Source organism: Toxotes jaculatrix, chromosome 6 (assembly GCF_017976425.1).
Source record: "Toxotes jaculatrix isolate fToxJac2 chromosome 6, fToxJac2.pri, whole genome shotgun sequence".
Classification (NCBI taxonomy): Eukaryota; Metazoa; Chordata; class Actinopteri; family Toxotidae; genus Toxotes; species Toxotes jaculatrix.
The window spans coordinates 22,375,689-22,403,631 of NC_054399.1; the positions used below are offsets into that span (position 1 = coordinate 22,375,689).

Here is a 27,943-nt window from a genome sequence, read left to right on the forward strand (position 1 = left end):
TTTCAACTTTTCCCGATTACCACTGAATAATGGTAATAATAAACATCGCAAGGCCAGGTGGGGTGCCGGCTGCAGCTCGCACTCTGCTCTCTCAGGTTCTTCTGGCTTCTTGTTCCTCAGCTTTCATCCTATGCTCTTCTTTTAACTCCATTCAATATCTCAGTAAGGGATCCAGTTTAATTAAACTCTTGTTAAGTCTAAATGGTTTTGATTTTTACTGTTTTGTTTTTGTGTTTCACTGACTGCGTGAAGATTCAAGTGGGACTGAAGTGTTCTCTCATAAATTTGTTGTTTGTGGTCAGTGAGCAAATCAGCTTAGAACCAATCACCACCAATCAATCAGGTTTTACAAGCAGCAAAGAAGCCATCTTGTTTCCCCACACACCCAAAGGTTGTTGTACTTTCTGCTGCAAGAACACACTGAGGGCACCTTACACTAGATGAGATCCTCACACGATGTACTTATATAACATTTTTTAAATTGGATTTTCACATAGATTTTTGCTTTTTAATATTGGTTGTTTTTCATTTTTGTATTTAAAATAAACACAATTAAATTTCCATGGTTTCCCCAGTATAATGAAAAAACTAAATCTGAAAATGAGTCGATGACTCACTGTACTAAGCCGGAATGACTTTTAGCTGCTGTTTCTCCAGCTGGAGATGTTGCAGGAGGTGCCACTAGGTGGCAAACCACAGCGATGTAAAGCGATAGTTCTGTTGGCAGCTAAGAGCTGTGGATGATCTCAGAAGATTCAGTTAGCCAAGGCCTCTCTCCTCTAATTGGCAGCCATTTTCCTCAGCTGCCATTATAGCAGGTAGATCTGCCATCTTGCTCTCATATTACCTGGGATCCCCTTTAAGTGAGTCATCAGGTTGGGTAATAGCAGAGGAGCGGCAGTTTAATGGCGTACAGGGTCGTCTTGGAGGGTCGAAGGTGGGAGGTCAAATGTTGCCATAATCCCAGGCTCCAGGTTCAGCCCGTAAATAAGAGCTCAGCAGCTGGGAGGGAGGAGGGGGTAATTGATTTGGAGGGAGGGCGTATATTTCACCTTAAGAGGAAACAGAGTTGACAACCATCCAACTGCTTTATAACCATCGCTGGATTAGCACCTCTGGTGTGGGAGCTGGTGGGACGAGGTAATATGGCAGAATTTTAGGGATTAGTGATGTTGGGAAGAATAAAATGATTCCCACAAGAGATGCTCCTGGGGATTCTGTCTTTCTGTCTTAAACATGTCATTTCTCTTTCACACAGACAAACTCGAGCACCAGGTGCTGATTGCTTGCAGACGGTAGGAACGGATTTTATTGTTAGCGCTCCATTTCATTTTACACCGGCTGATATGTTGGTTGCAGCTGGTAACATGAGACTCAGCCTTGCTGGGAAAAAACGCACAGATGAGGTTGAGTGCCTGTAAAAAAAAAAAAAAAAAAAAAAAAAAAAGGGGAAAAAAAGAACAGAAACAATAGAAAAAGAAACTTTAGCTCTTTACTGTGGAAAAAAAACAGAAAAAAGAAAGGAAGTAAAGCTGTATAGACAGACTGTGAAACTGTGTGTGTGCAGGAGTTAAAGATGTCTGATTTGAACTTTGTGTACATTCGATGCAGCCATGTTTTTCAACCAGCCAGCTCCCTTAGACCTGTGATTGGACAGTTTATGTCTTGCTGGCTTTTACTGCCGTACACTACATTCATCACACAACATGATTCAATCTCAGCACTCAGACAACAAATGACGTACTGATAAGGTCACATTCTTGTGCTTGTTTTCATTGATAAACATGTTTTGATTGGCACAACAATCTCACAGACAGACTGAGACCTGCAGGATATCAGGAGCAAGCGAGTGACTGACTGTTTCCTGTATAGACAGGAAGTGAGGGCTTTTATGAGGGCAGTGCATTGATTTCCTAGCATGCCAGGTCTGGGAGTGCACAGAAAAGAGCTGCTTCCTGTTGAGAAGAATGCCATGCTAAGCTATCGGACTCTCAACAATCTAAAAACTGTTAGTGTGAGAGGTTGTGAGAGTAACCTTGAACTGTTGCCCTGTGAGCTGCGTTCTCATCGACCTGCACCCCAGGCCAGAGAAGAGAGAGCATATATTCAGGACAGAGTGGTAAAAGTGTGCTGTTGCCACTTCACTGGTGAACTAGGAGCTTGAGTAACAAGGGAAAAAGTAACTGGTTGACTGGACTGGAAGGAGCTGAAGGATCAGTATGAAGTCTTTATCACTGAGGACCAGAAACATGTGTCCACTTTCTAAAGGATGCTGTGCTTCCAACATAGAAATTTCATGTCATGTCATGTCATATAGTCGTATAACTGTAACTCACTAATGCTTAAATCCCTGTTAATCTTTTCCAGATGGAAGTAACTGAGATTACTTAGGTTTTTTACTGATGCATGGTTCTTAGGTCTTAAATATATCTTCATTGTGCACCATCCTTTCTCCGCATTTTATCTATGTTTGGCTGAATCCAAACAGCTGCTCTCTGAACTTCCCGCACCGCGCATCCTCGCAGTCCCTGGTCTTACCTGCTGTGATGTGTCTGAAGTGCACCCATTAGACGGGACTTCTCACCTCAGTTGTAACTATGGACAATGCCAGTGTCGAGTTCTTCTCAGAGTATTTTCTGAATGATTTCTTTACACCGTTGACTTGGTGTGTGCTGTACAACTGAGTGCAACACCTGAGTGCAATGCCTTTGAGGGGAGACTGTTTGGAAGTGTACAGGGTTATCCCCATTCATATGAGTCATCTCGTTGAGACTACAAAGACACACAAGAGACACTGCATTCTTGGAGAGAGATCAGACAGGCAGTGGGATGTGATGAGGAGGAGGCTATGGCGGCAGGCTTTTCGGCTTTTCTTTTTCTGAGCAGGTATGAACATTTTTGCCTTTAGACTTGGTAAGACAAGGTGTCATACTCATTTCAAACCCACAGAAGCGTAAGAGGGACAGTTATTTTCCGAGCTGAATGAATAGCAATATTTGCAAACCTAGAGATTATAGGGTATATTCTATATGTGTGCAAAAATGTGTAATGGTTAGAATGGTCCACGAGTTAGAAAGAGAAGCCAAGTCTGAACACTTGGTTTCATCTTATGTTTCCAGTCTGTATGGGTGAATTGATAAAGACTTTGTCGTTTTGTGTATATTGGAGTAAAAGCTGCTTTTCGCCGTCCTGTAAAACAGCCTGATAAAGGACCTGTGCCCGAAACACGTTGACTGACTCATGACCAGACTCTTCCAGTAAGTCAGTTAATTTCTCTGAGTTAATTTTTATACATTCGGTTAAATCGGTTACAGAGGGAGGGATGAAGAATGTGAAGGAGCATTCCATCTCATTAGGACGTCCTGTACCAAGTTTGTTCCCTTGAGACTTCCTCCATCCTTCCTTTCCTCCTTTCCCGCCCTTGCTCTCTTTACCTCAGACGCCTCTCTCAACTCCCTCACTCTTGTATCATCCTCTATTTCTTAACACCTCTTATCCTCCCCCCTCCCCTTCCCTTCCACCCCACTCTCCCTCACCTTCTTATCTTCCTGCATCTTCCCCTCCCTCCCTCTTTTTGTCTCTCCACCCATGGTTCAGGGCTCGAACCCATGTCCTCCATGTTAGCCGGTGGTCTCTCGCGAGGTCCCGGAAGGATTTATGGTATTCTCCTCCTCATCGTCCAACAGGCTGGAATAGATGGCTGACGCAATTCTCTCAATTACCTCAGGGAGAGAGTGAGGCCAAAATAAAAAGATAAGAGAGCAGCCCCTACAGTACATGCACACATATATATTTATGCATAAGTGCGGATAAACTGAAAGGAGAACCGTATCTGCATCATCTGTTGGGCTTTGTTCCAGCAAGGCCAAAAAATTACTCAAGAAAGCCGCTCTCTATGTGGTGATTGGCTGTTTACATTCTCTGAGCTCTGAGCAGTCAGGGGTGAGGGGTCAGAGGTTAAAGGCGAGGTTGCGGGCTGCTTCTCCTGGAGGAGAGGAGTTGGTGTTGGAGGTCCCTTCGCCCAGCCCCTCAGTTTAGTCTGGGAGGAGAGCAGCCTCCTCCTCCTCCCCTCCTGCACATCTGGCTGCCCCCAGAACGCTCATTTGGAGGAAAAACAAGAATGTTTTTATTTCCCAGGAGAGAAGAAGAACTCCGGAGTGAAACCACAGACTTAAAACACAGAGAGGCATCCTGGGCCCTCACACAGGCTGCTGCTAGGTTGTGATGGCGAGCATTTTCTGTACTCTCTCTCATACTCTGTCTCTGTTCCTGTTCTCTTTTCTTTGCTCTTTATCTTTGTTTTCTTTCTTTATATGTCTTTCTGTTTATATACAGCTAATTGGCATTAATATCAACACATTGCTGAAATATTTATATTAAATGTGAAAGCAAAATGCTTAGACTGAGCTTATCTGTAAAACATTCAGTCAATACCTTAATTCTTTTCCTACATTATCCACTAGGCCTGGCTGTAAGTAGAAGGTCTAGGTAATGAAGCTCAGCATTTGTTTTGTTACTGAATAAAGTACATTTATTACACAGAACACTGAGACCTGTCATGGACTGAAAGCTGGCAAGTTTTCAAATTTAATCACAATTTTCCATTTTTGGACCATTTTAATGGGGGTTCATGTGTGACAGCATTTAGTGACTGCAAAGTTTGGCTTCTTTTGCTTTTTTTTTTTTTTTTTTAGAGAAAAAAACATCTTTATACTCCTCAAAGTTTGTGTTAAAAGACGTGAAACAAAAGAACCCCACAATAAAAATCTCAAACGATTTCTGGTTTTATAGTTATGTGTAGACATCTCAATGCACTTGATCGTGTTTAGTAAAAGGCTGAGGTCATGGCTAAATATTTAAAAAGTCAGTACAGACTCAACATGTGGCAATAAGTTTAATAATGTTTTTTCAGTACACCAAAGTATAAGAATGTCACATTTCCTCCTTTGGAAAAGAACACTGCCAGTGAATATTCCAAGATTCAATTTTATTTTCTCTAAAATTGAATTATTTGGCAAAGAAATTTTGTAGTAATGAAATTTTATAGGAGATACAGAGGGGTTGCTTGGACAGATAGAGAGGTAGACTATACTTTATGACAGATAAAGACAGGCTGATAGTAAAACATCTTTAGTTTTTTTTTTTTTTTTTTTTGTTTCCCATCAAAAAGTGATTTGCTTTGTTTCAGCTGCGGCCAAATGCAATCAAAAGCCAATTTCTTAAATTTACAAGCAGCTTGCCAAGCTTCTCCCTCCCTCAGAAACACGCTCGTCTGTGGAACCTCTCTGATGATCTTAACACACGTGCATACAGCACACACACTCATGCACACACAGCTGTGCTCTATTACAGCAATGTACAGTAGCCATCTCTCCACCCCTCGCCTCCAGCTCTCTCTGTGACTGTTATTGGAAATGTAGCGCTGCTACGGGAGCAAGCTCATGGCGGATTTATATGACACAGGTGCACGCTCTGGAAAGCACTCGTGTACGCGTGCACAACTACACACACACACACACACACACACTTGTATCAGGAGGCACGCGAGTGGACCAGCCCGCAAAGACTGGATCTAATGTCAGCCACTTAATGTCTACACCACTCACAAGTCACAACACACTTCAAAACTTACACACACACACACTCACATATGTGTCTGAACCGCTTAGAGCTGTATCCAAACCAGGCTGAAAGTATCACCCAGCTCCTCTTGTTTCTGCCGCCTGGATAACCTCATCTGATTCTGATTTCTGACTTTGCGGATTGAATATGACAAAAATGTCTTTAATTTTAACTTAATATATTTTCCTCTTTGCCCCCGATGTCTCCTTTTGTTCTGGGAATATGCCAGGCATTTCCTCCGTGTGCACTATCCCAGTTTTCCAATAAGAGGGAGGCCGGAGGTATGTGCTGGGCAGGCTGGGCTCACTTTCTCTCTGGCGTTCTGCGATGGCCTAACAGAGGCAGGAATACCGGGGATACGGTTTCCCTCTGGAAACAGACAAAGACATTCCAAGGAGGAACGGCTCGAGTGCCTACACAGCAATAATGTCTGCTTAAAATTCTAGCCACGTAGACTAAACTGCAGTACCTGTGGATCTCGGTGGGTTTAAGGCCTTATGGCAGCACATGTATCAGTTAAGTTAGCTTAGACTTCTATAACAAAGACATTAAATTTGAAGTAACTTAATAATTCCTAAGTATAGGCTATTCTTAGAGGCCGGAATGTCTATATTTGATGGAAGACCTGTACGCTTTAATAAATCTTGCTTCCAGGGTTTCACTGTTTAGACATAATTTGGATCTCAAGCTGAAAAATCTGAGATCCTTGACCTAAAGAGATTGCTGCTGTACACCCACATGTGGTAATGTAGTGCTAGACATATGTATCTCGTCAGCCCATCCTTTCTGATGTTCATCCCACTATATTGAAGAGCAGAGGGCAGGGAGGCTCCCTGTGCGCCACATGGTACTGGTTTAGCCTGTTAGTGTTGATCCCTTCTTTAATGAACAAGCAGGTTGTGGTGTTTTCACTTGTGTAAGTATTTTTGTGTGTGTCACAGGGGTGGGTTGTGTTGCTTGAGGTTGTTTTAGGGTCTACATCTGGATTTGAGGACAGGAATTGTGGCCAGGAATGTGTGTTTGTGTAGCAGCAGCAGCAGCAGCAGCAGAGTATTGTACACCATATATCAGTGGTGAGATGAGATGTTCAGCGGATATGGAAGCCACTGTAGATATCCCACCACAAATGCATCTATTTTAAATTTATACTGCAGTTATACAGATAAATATATATTGATCCTTTTACAGTACAGATCCTCCGTCACTGACAAATGTCCAGTACATCAGGCCTACTCTCTCTCTCTTGTTTGTCACTTTTGTACCTCAACAATTTGGACCTTCAAAAGTACAACTACTGCATATGACTGTGTATATAAGAAATACATGGCATAAAACATCAGCTTTTACTATTTCCAAAGTCAAGCTGAAGGTTTGCAGCAATGTAGTGATTATTGTTAGAGCCAGAAGGCTTTTACTGTGAAGCAGCTGCAGGTGTGTAATGTAAACGTTAAGTGTAAAGTTAGCAAACAGCTATGAGGGCCAAAATGGTGTGGAACTATGTATGTATGTCTGTGTATGAGAAGAATGGAATTTACACAAAAAAGGAACCTAACAAACTTCATACATCATGAAAAAAAAAATAAGGAGAGGTAATTCAGTAAAGTTTTGTTGCTAAAAAAAAAAATGAAGAGATTATGATCAGAACTCTTTGGCTGCAGTGTTTTGACTGAATAGCAACAGTTGTAACAAACAAAAACAGCAATGAATATTTAGAGATTATCAGGCTAAACCTGTAACAGCTCAGAGTCTGACGCACATTTGTATTAAAACTTCAAAGACGCTGTCACGCACAAATGATCAGCATCTATTTCTGAATGCAAAGAGCTGCCCTGGCTGTGCACTGTCCCATGTCACAACTATGGCAGGAGCAACACTGAACTTGTTTGTCATGTTGTAGTTTTATAATCCAAACTAATTTAAATACAAAACACAAACACATTGACATTTCTGCTTTTTGTTTTCCTCATTTTCTTGGTTACATTCTATAGATTTGAAAGAAACTACTATATAGCAATATTCTATAGTACAACATAATACTTCACTACCATGTTGTGTAAAACCTGTGTCTAAAATTATTATCATCAGCTTATTTGTTTTGAATCATCCGACGAAATCCTGGACTTTTGATCCGGTGTATCAGGATAGAAACTGAAGCAGTTGTTATGGCTTTTGCTTCTGCATTCAAGTAAACATAAGCTTCAGATGCCACTGTTCTGTTGAACATGCTGAAAGCTCCAGATATTAATGTTGTGTTTCGACATGTCATTGAGAAATACTGCATCTGAAGTGATCCCAGCAATGAGCGTTAAAGCTGTCGCTGTGTATGTTTACAGTAAGTTGAGATGATTCTCTGCCAATCCAGCTGTAGAATCAACGACCAAGATATTATTCAATAATTTGCTGCTGACATTGTCAATCATGCTGAATAATTGTTCCAGCCATAGGGTCTTTGTGCGGTTGCGTGTACATAAGGCAACCATCAGTGTTGATTCAGGCACGGAAAATTGTTTATCAGAACCTTTTAGCATGAAGACAACCATGCATTTAGCTGTTAGCTGTCACCACACCTGTATGATGTCATTACCGCAGGTGTTTCTCAGTTCTTGGCTGTGTGTGCTTATCAGATGCTTATCTTTAGATGCCTGTTTTGCATCTTTTTCCTTTTCGTTTTTTAAAATAGCTTTGTGGGTGTGCATTTTAGCAAGGGAAAGACAGAGAAACATAGTGTAGATGCATATCACCGTGGCCTAATCACTACCATGTGCTTTAATGGCCACTTGCTTTATTCGTTGAAGCTGCTGGAACTCCAACAATTAGCCTCCCTTAAATTCCACACATGGCCCCTAGTGTTCGTCACATAAACTGTCCCACTGAAAGAGGACCTGATCCAGTTCTGGACTCTCGTTGACAGTGCCTGGGGCTTTTACTGCCTCTGAGCTCGACCCGCTCACTCCGGTGGTCCACAAGCCTGGGAACCAGCCTCTCTGCTCAGACACACAGACACATACATGCTGAGGAAAAAAAAAAAATGTTACTTGAGATCATATTTCCTTTGTTCAAAATGATCTCCTTTCATTTTTATTTTGGTAGAAGGCAGAGCTGCAGATTGTGAGTTTCTGTTTAATTTGGCGTGGATTATTATTTTGCCTAATTGGCTTTTAACGAGGTTTTAACTCAAGTATGTAAAGAAGCCAGTCTGGTTCTATACCACCCACCCGCAAGGTCCACTCAAGGTTAACCCCATTCAGATCTGCATCTTTGCTCCTCCATTCTTCCTCCATCTGTCCCCTTCTTCAACTTTATTTAAAAAAAAAAAAGTTAGAAGATGGTGTTATGGAAGTGAAATACATTGCCAAATCAGGTTGTACAAAGTCTGTAACCTAACCATAAATGACTAAGTGCATTTGCAGTGTTTCAGTACAGTTACTCAAGCATTTTCATTAGGGAACTATTATACTGTATATTATGTACTACATTTGCAGATCAACATTTTATATAGCCACAGCATTCAGTTATGGCTTATGTATGACAATATGACACTGAGAAAACTACACTAAGGTTGTCTGATAATACTGAGCTGTACTTTTGCTTAAATTTCTATTATTTTTTTTTTTGGCCACGTGGTGGCAGTGCAACCAGCTATAAACACAACACTGACATATTACCGCCGTATAAAGTTGATATGGCAAACATTTTGCAAAACTAACATTCACTCAAAGCTGTGATTCTGGCCGGGGCCACAGATTTGAGTCCAGTATTTATTCTTCTCCTTTTATCTCGGTTTTTATCTCCTGAGAAAAATATCTCTTTAGCTGCGAGATGCCACATTCACCAGCAAGACACTAACCAGCTCTCTGGCATTTGGTGACAGTCAGTGAGAGTACAGTGGGATTATCAGTCTTTTCCCTGAAAACAACTGCTTACTTATGACCTGTAACAGGGTTTATGGCAGCTGTTGAAAGTTGTTGGAAAAACAAAACAATGAACTAAAAGACACTAAAATTCCCCGCAGAGCTGAGGGGAACTGCAGAGTCTATAGATAATTCCATCTGAGTTTATCAGAGCAACAACTTTCACGTCACACATAGTTATTTGATTAAATTGAATTATTGAATAATATTGAATGCATGAAATGTTGATTAGTTATTATATTGAAGTAAATGCTAAAGTTTATTTGTGACATAGTATTATTACGGTATGGAATTAGTATTAACAACTGAAAAAAAAACATTGCACATTTTAAATAGTATATCATAAGGAAAGGAAAACTAATTTCTGTTTCTAGGGGGAGCTGTCAAAAGTCTTTATGTCACCGGTCCGTTCTGTATTTATCTTCCTCTGTCTCTCCTCCCTTGGGAATATCCCTCTAGTTCAACTACCACGTCATCTGTTTGGGTCTTGGCGTTTGCATAAATCACTACCAAATAAAGGCTTAATAGTTGCTCATATTTCTAAAGTAAACCCACAGTTTGTGTGTGTCCCCTTCAATGAGAGATGCCGTTTTAAACAGTAATGATATTGTTTTATCAGCATCAAGTAAAGTCACAAAATGCTATTAAGACTTAAGTTTTGGTATTATAGCCCCCATTCCTCTTTGAAATGGCAGATCGAGCTCAAAATTGTTTTAAAAATATCGTCCACTGCCTTCTATCATATGAGGATTAGAAGAAATGTTTGCTGGTTTTATTGCGGAAGCATACCAGCAGCTTTGACATCAGTCCAACATCAGTCCAACATCCGTCAGGTTTTGTGAGAGTAGACTTTACATGACAGCATGATCCTGATGGCAAAGGTAATGGAGGCTGCAAGTGCTAGTTATAGGTTGCAATGAAAAAGTTGTTGTCAAGGGAGATTTACAGTAGAAAAAAAAAAAGGCAAACTGAGGAATAATAAGCTTGGTGTTTTCTTGCTTGCCTTTGTATATAATAAAGTCAGTACAACACTTACAGACGATGAGAGAGCCTTTTATCACAGTTTACTGATACATAAAGAGCTATTGTTGTTGTTGCATTAGTGCCTCACTCAAGCTGCTGCCTCCCTCTGAGTCTAAACTGTTATCTTATCAAAACAAAGGATTCTTTGAATATTTAGATTCAGGGAAACACCCTCAGGCAATTGTGTGTGTGATAGGAAGGAAAATATTTCCCAGTAAGTCTCAGTGAGTGTGCCTGGGGGAAATTCAAAACACTCCTGTCGTTTGTTCTGTATCGTGCTCCCTGCCAACTGTCGCTCGCATACAGAAAGTGCTTTTGTTTCTTGTGAATTTCTGAGCTTGTTTGCGTCCATAGTTAGGAGTGTTCCAGTTTGTGTGTGGATGTAGTTTTCTGTGTTTTGAGGTTTTTTGCCGAATAACGTGTGGTGTGGAGACCGAAAGAGTGTGTGTGTTTTATGTTTGGGAAAGAGAAAGTGAATGAGAATGACAGGTTTTTTTTTTTTTCATAGTACATACCTCAGATCACACTGCCTCTATTGTTCAGAGGCTGGTTGCAGAGATGAATTATTTAACCCTGTCTTACTGCACTGCTGGAATGACTTTATAGTTTGGTCTACAGTACTTTTTAATGTGTGTGTGTGTGTTGGTGACGATGACGTGCAGTGTGTGTGTGTGTGTGTGTGTGTGTGTGCAGGTGCACGTTTTCATTACTCAGAATGTTTATGCGTGCTCATACAGCTGAAATGCTGGAAATTCATGGCTGTAGATGCCAAGGCCTTCGGCCAGCAGCAGCAGATGAACTATTAAGTGGTTCCACTGATTTATGCAGCATTACAGAGAGTCTGACAGAGGTTGTACTCGACCGTGATGAGGGAACAATGAGGTTTCTGGATAAAATTTAGTAGTATACACATACCCGCATGCATCAAACACATGGCCACCCACCTTTTCACTGCCCGGCAGCTCACCTTTCGTTTGACTGTGTTACACTGAATTTAAAATCAGGCTTTTTAAAAGTTTGAGTCTGTTTTTAAAAGTTTGACCTTTACCACGCTCCAGCAGGAGCTTCTCTTCTAACAGAGATTAGCAGCTGGTCTATCCTCTGGCCACACAATTATTCTTACTCATTAAAACACCAGCCCAGCATCCATGTGAGTTACAGTCATGTTAAAAGACTCTGCAGCGCATATGTACGTCCACTGCCAGCGTTCAGCGCCAGTGCTGGACTTAGTGGCCTTTTTCTGTAGTGAGGCAAAGAATAGTCGTAGCAATGGATTTCATGCAGGTGATGGACATTCATGTCCTCTCATAGGCCAACAATTATTTTCTCTCTCAGCAAAACCTTAACCACGCCATCTTTACAAAGCACTGATATTGTAGAAATAAATAATAATAGAAAAAAGTTTCAGCACTCAGAAACAGAACTGATGCACAGCTTTGGAGTTAAACCTTACATCACAGTGTTTACCAGTCTAACACTGTACTTCTTTCACTCTCAGCCCTCAACTTCATCCCTCTTTCTCAGGAGGAAGAGGGCTGTCCTCTGAGATGAAGACTTCCTGTAGTGACTCCCACTGCAGCTCCACAGGAAGGGTTGGAGCAGGAGTGTAAGGGCAGAGTTAGTGCACCCTCAGGCACCATCGTTGGGATGGATCCATTTAGTTTGGCGGGAGGAGGGCAGAGACGGTGGGAAGGAACATGTAGGATGAGGGAAGACTTGAGTGAAGAAAACAGAGAGGGAGAGAGTGTGGTGGATGGATGAGGGAAAGAGGAGGTAGGGAGAGAAAAGACAGATGGATATATTTTTATGTACATTCCCAGTGAACAGGAAAAAAGACATTCCTGGTCAGTGCTGTGCTGGACCACCTTTGGCTGAGAACATGGGCCTAAAGCGTCCCTGGTGTTAAAGGGGACCGTGCTGTTGATGAATCAAGTTCATGTGAATATTTCTCTACAGCTCACCCTAAATACGTTCAATGGGATTATGTTAAATTATATTTAATTATAATTAAGTCATAGTTGTGGTTGAGCGCGTGCCAGAGCGATGTTATGGTGGTTGTCATTTTGGGGGCTGTGTCATGTGATTCTGATAAATTGCAATGAATCATATTGAAGTTTCTCATATTTTATTCACCTTTATTGACGTAGTAGGAGTGGAGTTGAATTTACACCTCTGTGTCAGAAGCTGAAAAAAAAGAACAGTTTCATTTAGGAAAACTTACACTCATGATTTAGTGTTATGTTTGTATCCTGGTGCCACCAGCAGGAAGCTGACAGTGCTGGAGACGACCTAAAACAATCAAACATGTGGGTCACACAGGAGGTCCTCTCTGTCAGCTGTAGCTGTTATGAGTTTACTCTGCACAGCTACTGTACCATTTTAACTCTCCCTATGTATTTCATAGGGCTAAAAGTTCAGGCTGTGAGAACCTCTCTCGAGAACCTTTGACGGCCAGATTGCCATATGTGAAGAATTTTCAAAGGTCAGCATGAAAATGGCCAAACTTCACCGCTGCTTGTGTACCCCTCTGGGTGTCTGGATGTGGAACAATGTGGAACAATGTGGAACAACGGCCACAGAACTGCAGAGTCACTCCTGAAAAGCTCCACTACAAACACAAAATCTCTCTCTCTCTCTGTCTCTCCCCCGCTCTCTGTCCCTCTCTCATAGCCAGGGGTGAGGCATCTGTTTCCTATGCTCGACATGTGGAGGCACTACATTCAGTACATACACACACACACACACCTACACACACACACACTCTACTGTTTACACTAGTCCTGTCTTATCTTACACACTGGACACATTACAGGAACATTTTAAAAACACACACCTCTGATGGGCTGAGAGTATGTGTGTGTGTGTGTGTCCTTTTCAGTGTCATTTGGCCCTGAGTTTATGTGTTAATATCCTGATGTTATCAGCTCAGTGTCAACAGGGACACCGCTCTCATCTGATCTGGCCTCCCTGCTGATAACACTAGCAAACTTGTGTGTGTGTGTGCATGATGAACTGTATGAGGTAGTGGAGTTTTGTTTATTAAGCTGTGTGCTCCTGATGGTGCAGCGATGCCTGAAGGCCTTAACCTTATCTGTGTTTGCGTGTGTTTTGTTGCATGTTTTGCCTTTTGTTACTGCAGATTTTAACAGTACTTTTTTTTTTGACAAGCAATATGAAGTTGATGGTAATCTGAGATTGAAGAGGGAGTTTTTTAAGACAATAAAAAGATGCAACAACTTTTATTTTACTGAAAGAAAAAAATGACAAAGTTATGAAATGAAAAACCATAATGGAAAATGAAATGACTGCTCTACGACTATTGTAACGAGAAACCCCTCCGGTGAAAATATAACCACACAGACGTTATTTAACTGTCATCCAATTAAAATGCAGATCATCTGGTCAAAGGGTCACCCAGTCAAGCTCCCTATTAAAAGATTCCAGTTTAATGTTTGCATGGTTTGCTTGCTTGTCAGGCAACATTAAACTCCTCAGTTTGAGACACGTTCGTGGCACAGGGTGAAATTTGACTTAACACAAATATCCTCTTTCAGTTTGGCGTCAGTGCCGATTTTCCAGCCACAGCAGTTGGTAGAAAAAGTAGAAACAATATGTGGTCACACTTTGCCTGTCGCCCAGTCAAAGGAGAGCTTTATGCAGCCTGGAATGTCGCCGTGCAGATTAAATACAGCCTATGGTAATGTAGGGGAGGTAATTCTGTCAATCTACTGACTGATTTATTTGTGACTGCAAGTTCCTTTTTAACTGTAATGTTAATGTTACCGCCTTAAAAAGAATTACTTTTAATATGAAATCATTGATATGATTGAGAAACAAAAGATAATCTCATTTTTGATTTGATGAACCAAAAGGTCAGCATTATGTAGATATATAGATTATAGATATGGAGATATATTAGATAAATATGAAAATAAATTGAATTAAATTTGAAGACCAAAGCTAAAGCTTTCTTAAAATGTCTTGTCAGGTAAATTCCAATAAAACGGTTATGTTGTGTTTCAGAACTAAAATATTATTTACAAGAAAAGAAATTCTTTGAATTATGTAAATGACTAAAACTAAAATCAGAATCCCTGCCAAAGTCAACAGGTGTGTGTTTACTCTCAATCATCATCTGTCCAGAACTGTAACGGTTGTATGCATGATTAAATCTGGAGTTAGACCATAACTGAACCACTGTGTGTGTCAGTTTTGTTACGGTTAAACTTGATATTACTTCCTCAAATCAAGTGTTTCTCATCCTCCAGGTATGGCTCACTCATCTTATCGTTCACAAACCTGTCTTTTCTCTCTCTCTCTCCCCACCTGCTTATTTCTTCTCTTCGCTTAATGCTCTATCACTTCATTTCACTGCCTTGTATCCCTCTTTCATTGTTCCATCTCTGTAACTCAGTCTCTGGGATTTCTGTTTTAGAGAACGGTGTGTAAATGGTGTGATAGAAGCTAGAGGATGAGGCTGTGGCAGCAGGTGAAAGCAGATAACTGAGTTGGAGCTAAATTCCCACAGGAAACGTAGTGTGTGCCCGTGTGTTTCAGGAAACAGCGAGTGTGTATTTGTGTTTGTGTGCGTTCCATGGCTCCCTTCGCTCCTGCTGCAGCGGTCAGATAACGTTAATGAATCAACAGCCACTCTAAAGAGAGATAAAGAGGATGGAAGGGGATTTTATCTGTTTTTAAAATATTATGTTGTGCCCATTTCATGTTTTGTGAAAATGATGAACATGCAGTTTCCCAGCTCTCCCCAAAGACCCTGAACATCCCACCGACCTGCGCCTCTCCCTCTCTGTCACCCAGTACTTTATCAGTGTTGTCTCACTTCATGAAGATAAGGCCAACAACTCATCAAACAGAACACTGATTTTGTAAAAATCCCAGATTAATAAAATAAAATGTGATCAACTTTAGGCAACGGTCGCTGAAAAACACAGGTTTTAAAAATAAAAAATCATTAAGGGCTGAATTTAATGTCGTTGCTTCAGTGTCACTGGGACACTTGAACAGACCTTTTCCATGACAGACGTAGTGATCCAGACTTAACAATGGCTTAGGCTGCCTGATCAATGGCCCTTGTTTCAACCACGGTCCCCGCCCCCGGTGTGGCCATGGCCCCTGCACTTCCATAAATACACTAAGTTTTCTTAACATACCGTTAAATTAAAGTTTACAGGCTGAGCGTCTATCTGCACCCTGCTTTTCACCAGGGGAGGATTTACTCTTCCACCTGCAGTGGCGAATTGGGGAGGAAGGAGAAAGGAAGAGGATATAGTTCCATAAAAAGTGAAACTGGGCTGTTGAAGTCATTCACACACACACACACACACACACACACACACACACACACACACACACACACACACACACACACATTTGTATTTCATACACACACACCTGCTCTTGATTGTCCAATTTGTAAGCGCTGTGGTGGCCGCAGGGGAACAGAGAAATGGTAAACAGGCTGATAGCATCTCATATGAGATCACTGTGGCTGGAAACATATTCAGAGCAGAGAGACTGAGCCCAGCAGAGACATACACACACGTATACACATACTGTACAACTGTGAGGAAGAAAGCAGGCGGTGCTCTGAGTGACAGACGAAAGGCAGTGGAGCGTTTATGAGCACGATCTGCGTTCAGGCCAGTTTACTGTGTAAACGGAGTCTCCCTCTAGCAGTGCTGCTCCTAGTTTCAGCCTTGAGGTCAGGGGTCGTGCGCGTCTGAGTCAGGGTTCAAGCTCAACCTGTTGAGGAAGTCTGGAAATTCAATTCACAAAGACAGCTTGGATTGACACCCGTACAGTTTGCTCGCCGCCCCCTTACCCTCTTCCTGCTTCTGCTTTCTCGCTTAAAGACAGAGGACATCTTCCATCGAATCTCTGACTCCTCTCTCTTTGCTTTCTTCCCTTTTGTTCCACTACAAACAAACAAACAAACCTCGCTCATCTATTCATCTGGTCTGTCTGAGTCCAGTTTCCCATGCCGTTATCTGTTTTCAGATTTCGTGGAAAGACTAAAAATATTACAACCCCCACACAAACTGTATCTGTCTCCTGCTATCAGGACTTGTTGTCGCAGCCAATCCCATTACACTATCACTGATAACACGCAAAATATCCTTCCTGCGTTGTTTATCTTGTTGTGTGCGTTTCACACATACTATGGACTTGAGACTGGTCTTGAGTGGGGAGTGAGAGGGGATACTGTCCTCCCTGTTGAGGAAAATGACAAAAAAACAAGCCTAAATACAAATTAATTTCCCTCTCACTTCTTTAGGAAGATGGAAATAAAAAATACAAAATACAAAAATGACATATACAACACAACAAATACATTTTGTGCTCAGAGTGCATTCAATGAAAAATAACCATCTCAAATGGTAATGACAGCGGCATCGGTAGAAACTAGGCCAGCAATTAGCAGTTATTTTTGTTCTGTTCTATTAAATATCAATAAATAATACAAAAAAATTTCAGATAATTTGTTTTGTCTGAGCAGGAATCCAAAACCCAAAGCTATTCCATTTAGAATGACAGAATAGAAAACAGCAGCAGATCAGCAGATCACCATCCGCCTTGGAAATGTTTTTTCCGACCGCCGCACATACTCCATCTCTCTGCAGAGTTTTCCCTCTCTAGGAAGTAAGTGCTGTTACATGACATTATGCAGGCAGTTTGTGGTGTATGGTGAGAGATATATAAGTAAATCTAAACAGTCAGTTGGTCCGTTAAGTCGAGAGGCAGCGTTCACTCCTTCCCCTGCTGATGTTTGTTTTTCTTCCTGCCTTTTCAAAGAGGGCAAAATAAATAAAGTGCTTTTCTGGCTGAGCATCACTCGCTCCTCTGCTATTGATACCCTCTCTCTGACAGCTGAGGATGTGTGTGCGTGTACATATGACTGTGCGTCCCTGGGTGTGTGTATTCATGATACTGGGTTACAGTATGTTAAATAAAGTCCAGAAAATCTGAAGAGACTATTTTAAACACCTTTCACATCCTCTTTAGCCCCCGTCACTGTCTATTCATACCCCAGCTATGACAGATAAGCATTTAGCTGCTATATTTAACATGACTTCAGCGGTGTCTGTGGATATTTGTGTGTGTTCCTGCTCCCCCTTTCCTCCCCCCAAAAAATGGCAACGCACCCACACCAAATGAGAGAGCTCCTTTGAGAAATGTGTTTCTCATGTTCTCACGGTGTAAAAATGACGCTATCGCCTGAGCTCCAAGAATCAGCTGCTCTGTCCACATTATATGGAGCAGGGCCCAACCTGTGTGTGTCTGTGTGTGTGTGTGTGGTGATGGGTGTATGTATGTGTGTGCATGCACGGACAATGTAGTTTTTCAGCGTGCGTTTTAGGCTTAAATAGTGAATGACAGTCTTTGTGGGACCCCCTCCCTCCCTCTGGTGAAAACATGGAAAGATTGTTTACTGAGGACTAACTGTTCATGCAGCCAGAGGTCACAGTCAAGTTCAAGTGTGTGTGTGTGGACTTCCCCATGCATGTGGCTATGTTTAGATGTACAAACACACTGATAATGTCAAATGAATGGGTGCAGGCCTGATTGAAGGTATGTCTATCAGTTTGAGGTGGGCGAAGGAATCTCCTTTTCCTTCACAACGGTCTTTTGCTTCATCAGACTTTAAATGTCTGCGGGTTTCTTTGGTCTGTAAGATGCTGTGGTGTCATGAACGTAGCAAACAATGGTTTGTTTTGAGAAGAACAGTGGAACAGTGTTGAAAGCAAAGATGACAAGATGAAAACACCCACTGAAATTTAAGAAATGATCCATAGAAATGACACAGCGATTGCTTTTTATCAAAGATGTCATCGATATATTGCAGAAAAGTATTTGTACCACAATCAGCTCTCCCTCTGTCCGCTGCACACGCTAATAAAGAAACAAAAAGCAGTATCTAAGTCAACACCGGTTTTTACTCTGTTGTTATATTATTTATCTTGTCAGACTGAAAACACAGTTTCATTCTTACTTAATCCTGTTACATATCAAGAGTTCAAAGGCTGTAGCAGTTTGGCTAGCTCCGCTTACTTTTTGTGTAAACAATGAACAGTTGTTACAGTTGTGAATGTTCAAAGGAAGAGAGATTTTCTGCTGTTGACAGATAGCAGAGAGCATCCTTTGTCCTTATGCCTCCGCGCCGGTGACAGGCATGGCTGAAGGCATTATGTTTTCGGGTTGTCCATTCAAATTTGACACAAACGTTCACTTGGAATCAAGGAGGAACTGATAAGATTCTAGTGGTCAAAGGTCACTGTGACCTCACAAAACATGTTTTTGGCCATAAATCAAGAAGTAATTATGTAATTACTAATTATGACAAAAGTTCACACAAAGGTCTATTGGGATAAAATGATGAGGTCAGACCATTATATTTATCCAAAGGGTCAAAGGTCAACTTCACTTTGATGTCATAATGTTCTGCAAAAACATTTCTCTGGCCAATACTCAACGCCATAACTGAGGAACAGAAGGTGAGATTGTGACCATATTTCCTGCAACTTAACCGGTTGGTGGAGACACACAACCGCAGGGTGGTAATTCTAGATATTTTACTAATCCCTAAAACAAGCCTGTCATGCTTACAGGTGTCATCAGAATGAAAAAAAAAAACCTTCCTTCTGGCTGCAATAAAATCGGCTGTTTCTGGCTGTGGGTATAATTCTCGCTTACGGCCATACCACCCTGAGCACCCTTGATCTTGTCTGATCTCGGAAGCTAAGCAGCGTAGGGACTGCTTAGTGCTTGGATGGGAGACTGCCTGGGAATACCAGGTGCTGTAAGCCTTTAGGGGCTGCACGGTGGTGCAGTGGTTAGCCTCACAGCAAGAGGGTTCCAGGTTCGAACCCCGGTCTGGGCTCTTCTGTGTGGAGTTAGTGGGTTTTCTCCGGGTACTCCGGCTTCCTCCCACAATCCCAAAAAACATGCACATTAGGTTAATTGGCTACTCTACATTGCTCCTAGGTGTGAGTATGTGCGTGTTGTCTGTCTTTGTGTGTCAGCCCTGCGATTTATTGGCGACCAGTCCAGGGTGTACCCCTCCTCTCGCCCCTAGTCAGCTGGCTGATAGGCTCCAGCTCCCCTGTGACCCTGATGGCTCAAACGGTGTAGAAAATGGATGGATGGGTATAATTCTCATTATGTATGATCTCCTAAAGCCTCTGGGCACATTCTGTACACAGGCATCTTCCGTTACTCTGGCTGGTCAGACCAGAGAAGTTATATGAGAGACTAAGATATGAGACTGGTATCGACCTTCTCAACTAACTCTTTGACAGAAAGCAAAGGATTTCCCAAAATGTTGAAATATTCATTCGACCTTTTTGTGTTCTGTACTTTATAGGCACATTTTTCATGCATAATAAACAACTCATTTGCATTTTCTCACATTTTTTTCAGCATTTCAGCATCAACCTAAAGTTTCTTGGCTGTTACTGTCACAAACAGACATTGTTTACTGTAAATTGTGGCAGTCAACACCTGCTTGCAAGAAATGCATGGAAATATAACAACTTTGCAGGCAGACATAAAATTCATGTGGAAATTGATTGATCTGTTCCATTAAAAAAAAAAAATCTAGGTTTGATCAGTAAAAAATGAATAAATGAATAAAAATAAGGAGCCTTAAATACAGTACAGTTTATCCTTGGGTAACTTGTTGTTAAAATGTTTATGTATAATGCGTGTTAAGTTTTCTTTCCCTTGGACACAGTTGTGTTTTAAAACCCACCAGAAGCAACGCTGTGTGCGTGAAATGTTCTGGACTCACTGTGATTGAATGAAATCTCCCTGATCTCTCAGACCTTGTGACCTCTTCGGGGTAAACAGGCTGTCATCTGTCACAGAGCATCCTCTGAGGTTGACCACTTCTGTGTGGGTCAGCCACCAGAATATGGTCAGTGAGTGAAACAGCCAACGCTGAGGTGCGGTCATCTCTGCGTCATCCTGACCATGTTACAGCAGCGAGTGCATGTGTCTATGTGCATGTGTGTGTATGTGTGTGTGTGTGTGTGTGCGCTCGGGGTGAAGTCAGACTGTAAATATAGCCATGTCTGTCTTCAGCTCGAAATTCAGACAGTCTGTGTCGGACGAGGAAAAACGCTGCAGTCTCTGACTTTTTTGGTCAAAACACAACAGCACAGAGGAGAGGAAAGGAGGGTCAGGGGGATTGAGGAGGAGGAGGAAGAGGGGAATGAAGAGTGTGTGTGTGTGTGTGTGTGTGTGTGTGTGTGCGCGTGTGTGCGTGGGGGCAGGGTGAAGGGGAGGGGGGTTTCATAATTTCAGCCATCTCTAAAAATAGAGGGTTTGGTAAAAAGAAAATAAAAAAAACCTTCTGCTAAAAATCACAGCTCCATAGCAGCCATTTGGATGATGTGTGCTCCCTGAGGTGGAGCCTGGGAAAGTTAGCTGTTCCTACTAGCATGTGGCGCTGTGTGTGTGTGTGTGTGTCAGTATGTGTATGTGAATGTAGAGCTAAATTGAATGATTGAGGTTCTTAGTTGCATTTACGCAGAAAAGAGCTGGAAAGTAGTGTTTGGACTGATATGACTTGGAACTGATATGTTTGGCCTTACTTGGCCTGTCCTGGTTCAACCCAATTTGGTTTGCCCTGGTCTGGTTTGTGGTCGTGCCAAATCCACCCCTGCCCTTTACTGACTCACTACGAGAACATAAGGGATTGTGGGATGCAGGCAGACACAGAAACAAAAAAGCTCAGCCCTTATACGAGCAGAGAGATGGTGGTGAAACATAACTGAGTAAAGTCACATAAAATATGTTGGAAAGGAAAACTCATTTGTTGAAAACTTTTCTACTCAGGAACTCGTGGAATGTTAGCCCACCAGTCTCCATTTCAGTGGTTTTAATCTGCTTTCCAACTTGATATCTGGTCCCTCTGGCTGCCTGTAGAAAGGCTTGCAGGCCTTCATTGTGCTAAACTGAGATTCATTTAAATGTTATTTTTTACCAGCTGGTTTATCTGTACTGGTTTATAATGGGTGGCAGGACTTAGTCACTGAGCCTCAGACTGGATGTCCCTGCTGGCCCAATTTGAGAAACATATTTTTTGTGATGTTATGTTGTTAAGGGCGATCGCCAGAGACCAGTATGCAAACTGATGTCAAAGGAAATTCTGCTTCATGCAGCATAATCACATAAAATAGTCTTAAAATCAAAAGACTTAAAGCTTGCTGTTATTTTAAGGACGTCATCCATCCTTTGAAATCAGCTTCTTTGTTATCTCGAAAAGTTTAGCCCCAAATATTTATTTTGTCAAGAAGTATTAGAGGCATGTATTTGATTCTTTTGTACATGTCTTGACTTGGACAAAAATAAGTAGTGCTTGGTATCAGTAGTTTGGGGTATTTGTGCTTCAACACAGGTTTTATCATTCAGCAGTAGCCTTTATGATAACCCTAACCTAACCCTAACCCTGCTTTTAGGATTCATTTGCAGTGTCTGTGGTGTAATTTGTTCTAAAATCTTTGAATCACATTTTTGTGGACTATAAGGCCTCCTCCCTGTGCCACCCACTCTACTGTGTCAAAATGTTTATACTGATTTGGATTGTGTGTCAGTGTTGTGTTGACTGCGCTGTGGCATTGCTATGTGAGACACTGTTTAGAGAGGCAGAGGGGACTCAAATTACCTTGTTTATGAGATGCCACTTTGCATATTGATAGAGTTACAGGCACTCTGTCAGAGCCCTGAGGGGATCTGTGTGGTGTGTGGGTATGTGCGCGTGTGTGTATGAAAAGATGTGTGTTATGTGTATCACAGCATGGACACTAAAAGAACAAAAGGATCCTTTGAGTGCTGAGTTTCACAGGAAGCTGTCAGACGTGTCTGTTCTGCTCTAATCCGGTGTTTGGGATTATCCTGCACTGTTATGGAATGCTGTTTAACACACACACACATACACACACACACACACACACACACACACACACACACACACACACACACACACACACACACACACACACACACACACACACACACACACACACACACACACACACACACACACACACACAGAGTGTGTTGTCAGTCACTCACATGCATGCAACTTCATACACTCTCTGTTCACTCCTGTGACAAACATACCCACTTGTCAAACGGCTGTGAATGTAAACTGTCTGTGTGATATAGAGAGCGTTCATCCCTCCTCTACGCTCTAAGAGGCCGGTTGGCTTAAATGGCAAAGTATGCAAACACAAATGACAATGTCCTGCAAACACACAGTGCAGTTGTATATTCTCAACAAACAAATAGAGGCCAAATTTGAAAAAAAAATTATAGATTTATAGTATATATAGTTTATATAGTTTGTCTTTGTGTTTTAATATCCCTTAAAGAGGCGATGCCGCAGAGAGAAAAAACAGAGCTGATGACGATCGATTCACTGCCAAGGGCAGCTCAGCTCTGTTTCCTCCTACAGAGCTGTTCACTGCAGCAGTTTAAACTATGCCTTACACTTGCAACGTGTTAAGGATTTTAGGTAGTACATTTTTGAAAGCAACAATTCACAGTTCAAGGTGTTCATCCAAGGATAAGTTACCCTGCATGAACATTTATTAGTGTTTCAGTGCATCCAGGCACAGTACAAGTGTTGTCATTGACATATTTTACTGTTGTGAGACTCAATCAGTATAGATGAACCTGGGTTGTAGGCAGAAGTAAACAAGTTGCTATTACTGCCTTTGCACCTGACTGGTAAACTCTGGATATATTACATAAATAAAGTATTTCACATTTGAAGCACTTTTTCATCGATTTCCACTAAAAAAAAAAAATTCACATCTCCTGATATAAATCAGGAAACTTTGAGTTTCAAATTTTAGAATAAACCAAAGCAATTATGACATAAAGTTGTGTCATAACAGAAATACATATACACGTTAACGATGGCATCTGCACTGTGTGATCGACTGTATTTACTTTCATGATGTCTAATGACAAGTAGACAGAAGACAGGTTGTTGATTTATTTATTCATTTATTTTTTAATTTCTTGGATTTCTGGCATTTTGCCTCGTTCACACTTGTGCTTTATTTAAAAAGCTGAGTTTTTGACACCTTGCCTTATGCTGTCCACTGTGCTCTGGACATAGAGTACAAAATTATACAAAAGGCAGTAACATAACAAGTACTAAGTATTTGTTGGTAGTTGTGTGAGGATAAGGTTGGCATTCAGCCGTTGGCAAAGTTTTAAAAACTGAAATGGGAGTTGAGATCTGTGCTGGAGAACAGAGAGGAAGTCCCCCGTGGTCCTTGTCATTCTCTGAGTCGTCGTGATGCAAATAAAGTTGTATATAATGAGAAATAAGATTAATTTGAAGTTAAATATAGTCATATGTAAACATCTACAGTCGTAAGAGGTTATCTGGCCTCTGGCATCAGCCCTGGGGGCCTAGGTCATTCTGCAGTCGTAATTTCAATACTATTTGCCTAATCTCCGTACAAGATGGCTGCAGATGATTGCCAGCGTATCCGGGAAGTAGTGGGCTTGATGGATGTGGGTCCGAAAAGACCAGCTGATAACACCAACTTATGACGTACGTGATCGAGACCATGTTTGAGCTGAGCTGTGACGTCGCTCTGCGCCGTACGCATTAACGCACGTGTCCCTGAACATCCACGTGAAGGTCTTGTATCATAGCTGCAAGTGCAGGTCATTAATCTTATTATCAGTGGAATGAGGCACGGCAGGCAGGCTGGAGCTGCCTCTGCTCCGATTCAAGCCTTTCCCTCTGGCCCACGCCAAAATAAGAACACTTCTCTTCTTATTTTTCAGGCTTTAACATTCTTGTCTGGCAGCTGTGCAAGCATGTTGTGGAACAGAGCTGAGAACCTCTTAAGCTACAAATGATCTGGAAAAGCCAGCTCTGGTCGAGCTCTGTAGTGGGGAAGACTGGAAGCTGCAGCTTCTCTGAAACTCTCTTCTGTCAGGGCCTGATGTTAGATCTGAAGGAATGCACTGTCTGTTGGCAAAGCCGCAATGATTCACACAGACTCAGGTGGTTTTAAGCGATTAGAAAATTAAAGGCAGCCAGTCCATTTATGCTATACTGTACGTAGTTTGTTTGAAATTCACTGTGTTTAACTTAAAGCTCTGTTTTTGTTTGCGCAGGAATTTGAATGAAGCCTTGCATATAGGTGCATTTGTGGTTTGTGGCTTTGTCATATGTTTGCATGTATGCTTGCGTACTTGCCCATATGTGGATACCTGTGTGCTCTCAGATTTGCAGGGTTAGTGGCATTAGGAGGCCGTGATTGGGGCTGATGGTTTTCTGCAGCCATAATAGCAGCTCCATTAAGTGTTTACGGTGAGCCATTCCACATGTCAGCTGTAGTCAAGCAGCTAGAGACGGAGGACCGTGGGGCCACAACGGGCTGGGATACTGGTAGGGAGGTGAGACGCAGAGGGGGAGAAGGGAGGATGGAGAGGTCAGCTGGCTACAGAGGAGGGAGGTCTAGATAAGTCATCACTTAAGCTGTGGTTTGCACTTTGGTTTGTTATTTTTCTCAAAAAAATGTTTTAGACGTTTCAGCTTTCTTTTTTTTTTTTTTTTTTTTGCTTATGTCAGAAAACATCCACCTTGCTGAAATGTTTGCTTTGAGCGCTTATTCCCTACCAGCCATGGAGATGCTGTTCTCTAACAGCATGTAGGACACACTGATCTACAGGGATTGATAAAGTTAGCTCTTGTTTCATTCAGTTTAGTAAGAATTAGTGAGAGGTTAGGACTTGAGAAGCATATGTTTTGCAGTGCTGCGAGTGCACTTGGTGACCTATACAGGAGTATTCTGAGTCAGCATGTTGCCTTTGGTTTGTATCAGGGATTTTCCCGCAGCCTAGTAGCTCTGGTTGTGCTCTATCTGTTCTCTATCTGACAGGGGCATATGGAAAGAATTAAATATAATACGCTTTCAGGAAAAAGAGAAGGGGCAGCCACCATGATGTTCTCTAGAAATTAGTGCTGTCATCAGTTAATTCATTTAAAAACTGCCGTTAAAGGCTCTATTTTTTTACTCTCCATTTTCTACACTAATTAATATATTAAATATTTTTTTGCTGTTGTCCATTTGAGATATAAAAGATGAGCAATGCTCTGTGTTTAGCAAATTTGGCTTATAAGTCCCTTGTCTGTCTTAGAAATTTCTGACAAAGGTGGAGTCGAGAACCAGAAAACAGATTTCAAAACATTCTCATCAGAAATGTGCGATGACACAGACACTGTACATCCATGTTTTTCTGCAGTCTCTGACCAAAACACAGCATTTGAACTTTGGTCGCCACGTTTCCCCTTGTGTGTGTCAGAATATAATTCAGGTGAAGGGGTTCGGGGTGGTTGCAGGGGTCGGTATCTGTCTTTGAGCCGGAGTCGAGTGTGGAGTGTGTGATGGGGGTCATCCTGTGGCCATGTGAACAGGAAGGTGCGGGTTCAGTGTGAAGGGCTGAACCTCTGAGCTGTTTATCAGATCGCTAATGAAGCAGAGAAATGCTCAGAGAGACCGAGGGAGGGAGGAGGGGTGGTAGAAGAGAAAAGAGAGAAGGGGAAAGGGGGCAAAAGGTAAAAGGAGGAAGGGAAAGGAGGGTGGGGTGATGTAAAGGAGTTTCAGAAAAAGATGGAGTAGTTAAACATGGGAATACTCACACTGAAGCCTGTGCTCTGCCCTTAACTGTTATCGCTGAGCGAGCTCAGAAGAATAAACCGCAGTCTCCCATGGATTCAGTGAGTTTTATCCCCATTACAATGAGTAGAAAATACACATCGTATTATTTATTACATTCCCTGGTCAAAAATCAGCAGAGGCCATATCACTCAGCTCCTGTTGTAAACATTTTCTCTGGCTGCAAGAGAAGCCAAGCTAACGTTCCCAAATCCCATCATCGCAGCCATCCAGTTTACTACAGGCTACACATTCATCAGTGTGGTCCGCAGGAAAAAGGAAAAGAGTCTGCTTCATTACAAGTTCAAATAATCAACCAGTCAGTGTTGGTGATATTTCTCTGTGTCCTGTGATAATTAATTGAAGAAGCTGGGACTGAATTATTTTGAAATGGCAGAATGTGAATTCACTTCTGATTAAATTCTCAGGCCAAATCCAGAGTGTATCTTGTTTTTCAATTTCATTTTTATCTTTTTTTTTTTTTTTTTTTAATTTTCAACATTATTGTGCAATATGTGAACTGCAACTAATTATCATTTAGATTATTGAGAAATTATTTAGTTTATTAATAGTTTTAATTTAATTTAAAAAATAGTAAAAGAAAAAAAAAGGCCATTATATTTTTTCCGAGCATATGGCGATGTCTTTAGATAGATATTCATTTATAGTTTATTACAGACCTATATTCTTATTTCTTAAACAGCAGATTGACAGACAGACAGACAAATGTAGTTTTGTGAGATAATTTAATTTTCCTTTCAATTAAAAAAGCACAAAATGTGGAAACCGTTGGAAGCACAGGCTCTGATGGAGCTCTGGTTGTGGAAAAATGAACAGGCCTTCACTGGTCTGTTCCACTGTCAGTCATACGTGGAGGTGCCGATATTGGCTTGTGTAGCAGAGTGAGAATCTGGTTTGTTCATCAGGGGCCGGAGGGTGAGAGGTCAGAGGTCAGCCTCAGGGGAGCCATCAGCCTTGAGCAGTCAGGTGACCCTGAACGATCCTGAGATAGGACGGCAAGTGTGTGAGTGTGTGTTTGAGAAGGTGATTGGTACATAGACTGCTTTTGTACACAACAGTGTCACCACAAACATTCATCTTTTGAGGAGAGATCAGCTGATTTGTTGTTTCTTTTTTGCAGCTAAACAAAAAAAACAATTGCTTGATCCATCAGTGTTTTGTCCAGAGCTCAGTGAGAAGATATCAGTTCCCCCCCTCCACCAATGATGAATGCTATGAAATTTACTGAGCCCATTTGTGCTCTAAAGTGAATAGAAAGATCGTCAAGAGGGTTTTTCCATCATGTGCTTTTGTTTTGTGGGGTGTAATTTACTAACTTTGAATCTTCTAGGAGCTGCTACTGGGAATTTAGGTTTTCAGGCTTTTTCCTGTGCGAGTCTGTGAATCCTGTGAGTAGTATTGCAGAGGGAACACGGGATCTGCTAAATGTGCAGAGTGAGACAGCCAGCTTCTGCTTTGTCCAAATTTACCACATAAAACATATTGATGGGGCTGGCTGGAACACACGGACACACAAAAAACTCTCACACACACAGGCGCACTCCTGTCAATACGAATCCAAGTAGAGCAAATAAAGTGTGCTGATGTGTTCCTCAGAGAGCGAGACAGGCAGAGTGTTAAAGTCACCTGAGGAGACACAGAGGAAGCCAACTCTCC

General features: G+C 41.7%; 1 protein-coding gene and 1 pseudogene across 1 annotated transcript in view; both read left to right on the forward strand.

The window, feature by feature from the left end:
• gmds (GDP-mannose 4,6-dehydratase) overlaps positions 1-27,943 on the forward strand; it is a 148,015-nt gene that overhangs the window by 84,542 nt on the left and 35,530 nt on the right. The window lies entirely within an intron of this gene.
• Positions 19,260-19,378, forward strand: LOC121183975 (annotated as a pseudogene).